We start from the raw sequence: 6532 nt of genomic DNA, 5'->3' as shown, positions 1-6532 counted from the left end.
AGGAGCTTAGTTTTTAGTTAACCAGCCGAATGCAGTAGCGGGAAAAGAGACGACAACGGTTAGTAGCCACATACACCACACTCTCACGACAGGAGAACTGTCAGCGGCTAATGCCATACCAACCCAAAGAAGCTAAGTGCGTCAGGGTGGGCGCCTTGTGGAGCCCAGTGTACCTCACAGAAAGAGTTTTAACAAAGGTAAGTTCTTACCATAAAACGCGTTTTCTGCTGCGGGGTACACTGGGCTCCACAAGGAAAGACATAGGGGATGTCCTAAAGCAGTTCCTTATGGGAGGGGATGCACTGTAGTGGGCACAAGAACCCGGTGTCCAAAGGAAGCATCCTGGGAAGCGGCAGTATCGAAGGCATAGAACCTTATAAATGTGTTCACGGAGGACCACGTAGCCGCCTTGCACAATTGTTCAAGGGTCGCACCACGGCGGGCCGCCCAAGAAGGTCCAACAGACCGAGTAGAATGGGCCGTAATGTGAGCAGGAGCTGAGAGACCAGCCCTCACATAAGCATGTGCAATCACCATTCTAATCCATCTGGCCAAAGTTTGCTTGTGAGCAGGCCAGCCCCGTTTGTGAATTTCAAACAGCACAAAGAGAGAATCAGATTTCCTAATAGAAGCAGTTCTCTTCACATAGATACGGAGAGACCGTACCACATCCAAAGACCGCTCTTTGGGAGACAGATCAGGAGAAACAAGTGCCGGAACCACAATCTGCTGGTTAAGGTGGAACGAAGAAAACACCTTAGGTAAATATCCGGGACGAGTCCTAAGAACCGCCTGGTCACAGTGAAATATCAGATATGGGGAACTACAGGACAAGGGAAAGTGTATGGTTCTTGTATAGTACAAGAGCCAAAAGGAGAAGAAAGACTACGAGTCTCTTCTGGGGCACACTTTTGTTTATGAAATATATGGTCTTGTAATATTTAAAATGTAACTTTTATTTGTATTCCTCTAAAAAAAGGGGAGCTATAAGGCGAAGGATAAAGAAATGATGAGGATAATATAAATTATCGAAAAGCTAATCCATCCAATTTGAACATAATTGATTGAATCTGGGTGATACAAATCAAACTTGATGGCTCTGTTGGGCGAAATTATATGTGTGTCTCTGATGTTAGAGAGAATAAATAATAATATAACAGTATGTATACTGTATTGGTCACCTTCTTCCGAAGAAATGAAATGTACTTATAATAAAAATAACAATATGCCGGAAGAAAGGGGTATTATTCTGTCTATCATACCGGGCTCCACCCTGATATTTAGTGAAATATAAATTTCCACAATCTGAGATAAATATAGTGATTAATAATAACAATAACAATACTTTGGCTCCAGGTCCTGTGTTCTAGGTTAGGATATAAATACCGGCAGTACCAAGTATTCTCTGGTGGTCTCCCAACCAGGTACTGACCTGGCCCACAGTGCTTGGCTTCCAAGATCAGACGAGGTTGGGCATACTCAGTGTGGTTTGACCGCAGGTGAATATATCCTGCTTGATGATATCTGGAACCAAGTATATTGTTCTGAGAGATCCCAAAAATTTTTGATGATGAGATACTTGGGTGCTCTTTAAATCCAGACACTGGCGTCACCTGATATTCCCTGATATTCCCTACAGGACAAGGCACACAAATCCGACACTCTTCTAGCTGAAGCAATAGCCAGCAGAAACACCACCTTAAGGGAAAGCCACTTAAGATCAGCTGAACCGGAGGTTCAAACGGAGACTCTTGTAACGCCTCCAAAACCACTGACAAATCACAAGGAGCCACAGGCGGGACATAGGGAGGTTGGATACGCAACACACCCTGAGTAAAGGTATGCATATCAGGTAAGGTCGCAATTTTTCTCTGAAACCACACCAACAAGGCAGATATTTGAACCTTGAGGGAGGCCAGACGCAGGCCTAAGTCCAGGCCCTGCTGAAGAAAAGCCAACAACTTGGCTATACTAAACTTGGAAGCGTCATAATCGTGAGATGCACACCAAAGTAAGAATGCCAGACACTATAGTAAATCCGAGTCGAAGCCGGTTTCCAGGCCAGCAACATAGTTTGAATGACCGCCTCAGAAAACCCTTTAGCCCTTAAGACGGAAGCTTCAAGAGCCATGCCGTCAAAGACAGCCGGGCTAGGTCCTGGTAGACACAGGGGCCCTGAACGAGGAGGTCTGGGCATTGTGGAAGTAGAATTGGACGCTCTGACGATAGGCCTTGCAGGTCTGAGAACCAGTGCCGTCTGGGCCACGCCGGAGCTATGAGAAGCAGATTTCCTTTTTCTTGCTTGAACTTCCGAATCACCCTGGGCAGGAGTGACACCGGAGGGAACACGTACGGCAGCCAAAACCTCCACGGCACCGCCAGCCTACCACGAATGCTGCTTGAGAATCCCTTGTCCTTGCTCCGAAGACCGGAACCTTGTGATTGTGTCGAGACGCCATCAGATCCACATTTGGAAGGCTCCACTTTTCCACGTGAAGTTGAAACACTTCTGGATGGAGTCCCCACTCGCCGGCATGTACATCCTGACGACTGAGAAAGTACGCTTCCCAATTCAGGACTCCCGGAATGAATATTGCCGATATGGCCGGTAGATGGCGTTCCGTCCATTGAAGAATCCGTGAGACTTCCTTCATTGCCAAGCGGCTTCGAGTACCACCTTGATGATTTATGTAAGCCACTGTGGTGGCGTTGGCCGACTGTACTTGAACAGGACGGTTCTGAATTAAATGCTGGGCCAGGTTCAATGCATTGAAGACCGCCCGCAATTCCAGAATGTTGATCGAGAGGAGAGACTCCTCCTTGGTCCACCGACCCTGAAGGGAGTATTGCTCCAGCACCGCGTCCCAACCTCTTAGACTGGCATCTGTTGTCAACAGGACCCAGTTGGATATCCAGAATGGACGGCCCCTGCACAATTGTCGGTCCTGGAGCCACCAGAGCAGCGACAGACTGACCTCCGTAGTCAATGAGATCATGTGAGACCTTATCCGGTGAGGCAGGCCGTCCCACTTGGCTAGAATCAGCTTCTGGAGGAGGCGAGAATAGAATTGAGCATACTCCACCATGTCGAATGCTGATGCCATGAGGCCCAGCACCTGCATCGCCGAATGTATCGACACTTGCGGACGAGAAAGGAAGCAATGAATCCTGTCCTGAAGCTTCAGGACTTTCTCCTGAGACAAGAACAACCCCTGGTTGTGAGTGTCCAATAGCGCTCCCAGGTGCACCATGCTCTGAGCAGGGACCAGGGAGGACTTCTTCCAGTTGATGAGCCACCCGTGGGCTTATAGAAACTGGACAGTCATATCCAGATGACGTAGGAGAAGTTCTTGGGAATTTGCCAGGATTAACAAGTCATCCAGATACGGCAGTATCCTGGCCCCTTGACGACGGAGTACCACCGTCATCACCGCCATAACTTTGGTGAAGACTCGCGGAGCCGTTGTTAAACCAAAAGGTAATGCCCGAAACTGGTAATGGAGGTTGCCAATCGCAAACCTCAGGTATTGCTGATGTGAAGCTGCTATAGGAATATGCAGGTAAGCATCCTGTATGTCCAGGGAGACCATGTAGTCCCCAGGTTCCAAGGCCAGAACTATAGAGCGAAGGGTTTCCATACGGAACTTGGAAACCTTCACAAACCTGTTCAATGCCTTGAGGTTGAGAATGGGTCGGGAGGACCCATTCGGTTTCGGGACTAGAAACAGCGGAGAATAGTACCCCTGGCCCCCCTGCGCAAAAGGCACCTGTACTACGACTCCTGTATCCAGGAGGGTCTGTACCACCGAATGTAGAGTGTTTGCCTTTGTCTGGTCCAACGGGATGTCTGTCCAGCAAAATCGATGAGGGGGTCGGTTTTTGAAGGCTATGGCGTAACCTCCAGTGACGATTTCCCGTACCCAGGCATCTGTAGTTGTCTTCAACCATTCCTGGGTATACCCTAGAAGCCGGCCCCCCACCCTGGGATACCCCAGAGGGAGGCTCGCCCTGTCATGCGGCAGGCTTATCGGTCTTGGAAGCTGGCTGACGGGCAGCCCAGGCTCTTTTGGGCTTCGGCTTACCAGGTTTGGAAGTGCCTGACCTTTTGCTTTACCTGAAGGACGAAAGGGGCGAAAGGAAGTACCTTTAGCCTTCGACACAGAAGGAGCGGTACTTGGCAGACAGGCAGTTTTGGCAGTGGCCAAGTCAGCCACTATCTTATTTAAGTCCTCCCCAAACAGAATATCTCCCTTGAAAGGGAGTACCTCCAGGGTTTTTCTAGAGTCCAGATCCACAGACCAGGATCTCAGCCACAATATCCGGCGAGCCAGGACTGATGTAGTAGAGGCCCTGGCTGCTAGGATACCGGCATCAGAAGCCGCCTCTTTAATATAGCGAGAAGCTGTGACAATATATGACAAGCATTGTCTAGCATGGTCAGATGAGATTTCAGCTTCTAACTCCAAGGGCCATGCTTCAATAGCCTCTGCAGACCATGTTGCTGCAATAGTGGTCCTTTGTGCAGCACCGTGAGGGTGTAAATCGCTTTCAGACAACCCTCCACACGTTTATCCGTAGGCTCTTTTAGAGATGTGACGGTAGTGACCGGTAGAGCTGAGGAAACCACTATCCTAGCCACATGTGAGTCTACTGGAGGAGGCGGTTCCCAATTTTTAGACAGCTCTGGCGCGAGGGAATAGCGAGCCAGCATCTTCTTTTGAGGTGCAAACTTCTTACCCGGGTTTCCCCAGGGCTCCTGACGTATATCCACTAGGTGGACCGAGTGAGGTAAAACTTGTTTAACCACCTTCTGATGCTTGAACCTTTCTGGTTTCTTAGGAGGGACGGATGGCTCGGGATCATCCGTAAACTGTAAAATTAATTTAATAGCCTCCAAAAGATCAGGAACACATGTGAACTACCCTCCCCATCAGCAGTATCTGAGTCAGAATCTGTGGGGTCAGTGTAAGTGCCATCTTCATCAGACGAGGTGTCAGGGACAGCAGTGGATTGTGAGGAGACAAGAGCTCGCTTAGAGGACCCCTTGAACTTAGGCGAGCGAGGGTCAGACTTTTTAGTAGTCAGGGACTGGTTCAACTTCTTCAATTGAGCAGATAAATCGTCCGCCCACGGCGGATTAGCTGCAGGGACCACATACGGTTGCACCGGCATAGGGGGTCCCATAGGGGGTGTTAGTTTATTAACTAGCGTATATAGAAGCGTGGAAAAAGCAGCCCACGGTGGGTCATTATGGACCTCCGTTGCCACAGTCCCACTGGGGGGCAAGGAGCCCCCAAAACCAGAGCCCACAGCTGCTATATTCTCCTCATATGGATCTGTGGCTTCAGCAACACCGGCAGTGTGTTCAGCCCCAGAACCTTTACCTTCAGAAGCAGACATGATATAACTTGCAGTATCAGGTAACAGTACAATTGGCAGCAGCACAATACCTCTTACCCAAACCCCTGCGCAGTGTAGTCAGCACAAGCAGAGATATAAAAGAGATATGGTGACTAAAATCACAGAGAAAAATACGTATCAGAGTATATCTTGTGAATATCCTATATTATTATAAAACCTGTTGCACCAAGCCTCCTCAGGTTATAGAATATAGGGATAGCAAGTTGAGTGAGAGACACGAATGGAAACTACTCAGCAAGCTAATGCACACACATACAGAATAGCCACAGTTGTACAATGCAGAGGTTATTACTAACAATAATACTGCACTGGACCAGCATATATAGCTATGTAGTCAATAGATATAACACTGCACAGTAAGAACTGGATGTATATCACAGGGTAATTGTACTAGAAAACCCTGACTAAATGCACTCTTTCTTAACTAACACTGTCTAAGTGAGAGGTAGAATACTTAAGTGTCATGTAAAGTCAAAGCGCTGACAACCAGGCGGCTTTACACAGGAGGATTTGCCCAAGCAGTCCCAGGAACAGTGTAGCTGAGAGAAATAGCGCCCAGACACTGACAGGGAGTGAGGAAGAGAAAGATATGCAGCTCCAGGGCAGGAACATTTGTAGGAAATGGCGCCCTGGGGCTGGGGAAGGGGCTCCAGGTCTAAGCCTTATCCCCCTGCTGGCAAAACCACCGGGTACTGTCGGCTACTATTAAAATGGTTTTAAGAGAAAACCTGACCTGCACCCATGCCCTGGTGATCTAGTGGGATCGCCTGTACTGCCACAGTGTCCACCGCCTGCGCGCGCGGCCTGCCTTCCACAGACCGCGCCGGATCGCGATAAAGCACGGGTCCCGCAAGCGGGACCCACTCACCACCTCCCGAAGCATGGCCACGGGATCCCGGAGAGCCCCCGTGGTGTATGCCTGACCATGGAAGAAAACCGGAGCCTCCTGCTGCAGTTACCCGGCAACCAGGGCTCGGGAGTGTACAGCGCTGCTGGGGAGAGATGGAGCCGCAGCAGTGAATGTCAAAAGACATATACACACTGCTGCTGCCCTTGAAGTCTTCACTTTTCTTCTAAAAAGCTCTTCTCAGGGCTGCCTAGCGGCGGGGTT

General features: G+C 49.3%; 1 pseudogene; it reads right to left on the bottom strand.

Moving 5' to 3' along the window:
* Positions 1-1383: 1383 nt before the first annotated feature.
* Positions 1384-1501, bottom strand: LOC134967175 (5S ribosomal RNA; annotated as a pseudogene).
* Between the last annotated feature and the right edge of the window lie 5031 nt (positions 1502-6532).

This window comes from Pseudophryne corroboree, chromosome 10 (assembly GCF_028390025.1).
Source record: "Pseudophryne corroboree isolate aPseCor3 chromosome 10, aPseCor3.hap2, whole genome shotgun sequence".
NCBI lineage: Eukaryota > Metazoa > Chordata > Amphibia > Anura > Myobatrachidae > Pseudophryne > Pseudophryne corroboree.
This window is presented reverse-complemented; position numbering and strand designations above follow the sequence as displayed.